The 781-nt window shown below is 43.4% G+C and overlaps 1 non-coding gene across 1 annotated transcript; it reads right to left on the bottom strand.

The window, feature by feature from the left end:
- Positions 1 to 427: 427 nt before the first annotated feature.
- Positions 428 to 546, bottom strand: LOC145405431 (5S ribosomal RNA). Its single transcript, XR_013898371.1, has one exon. It is a non-coding gene; the product is annotated as a 5S ribosomal RNA (ribosomal RNA).
- Between the last annotated feature and the right edge of the window lie 235 nt (positions 547 to 781).

Below are 781 nucleotides of genomic sequence, written 5' to 3'. Positions count from 1 at the left end.
GAGAGTGAGAGACTGACGAGGAGAGTGTCGGTGAGTGAGGTGGAGGGAAGGAGAGGGAGGGGGAGGCCAAAGCGGAGATGGAGGGATGTAGTGACGTTTATGAGAGAGGGTGATGTGAGCTGGGAGCAGGGCAGTGAAACGGCGGGGGACAGGGCGACATGGAGGCGATTTGTTTGTGGCCACCCCTTACGGGATCAAGGGGTCTGGCAATAGATAGATATATGGATAGATAGACAGACATAATAATCTTGAATTTTTATAAGGAGGCTGATGTTCATGTGGTCAGGAACTGCTTTACCGTATATATTTTTTTATTCATTCATTGCCAGACGCCATGTATCCCAAACGGGGTGGTCAAGGGCTTAGAGTTAATTGTTTTACAGGGAGGGGCACTAATCCTCCACCAACCCCACTTGACACGTAGGAATGCCAACAGCATCTGGTGTTCCCAGGCGGTCACCCATCCAAGTACTAACCAGACCCAACGTTGCTTAATTTCGCTGATCGGACGGGAAGCGGTGTACTCAACGTGGTATGACCGTATATATACACACATTAAAACAACTAGTAATAATAGTAAGAGAATAATAAAAGTCAAAGAAGACGGTAATTACTATAGATATGTATGACGTCTTTATTTACTTTACTGACATTGTACGTGTAAGAAGTATAATTAAAGAAACAGCTAAAATAAAATATTCTGTCACCTTTATCATATAATTAAGTTCAATATGAGAAGGAACTTAATATTCTAAACACGGTAACGCACAACGCAAAGCAG

This window comes from Coenobita brevimanus, chromosome 7, assembly GCF_032717465.1.
Source record: "Coenobita brevimanus isolate Jiangsu-jjx chromosome 7, ASM3271746v2, whole genome shotgun sequence".
NCBI classification, from domain to species: Eukaryota; Metazoa; Arthropoda; class Malacostraca; order Decapoda; family Coenobitidae; genus Coenobita; species Coenobita brevimanus.
Note: the sequence above shows the minus strand (reverse complement) of the source record. Positions and strands in the feature narration are given on the sequence as shown.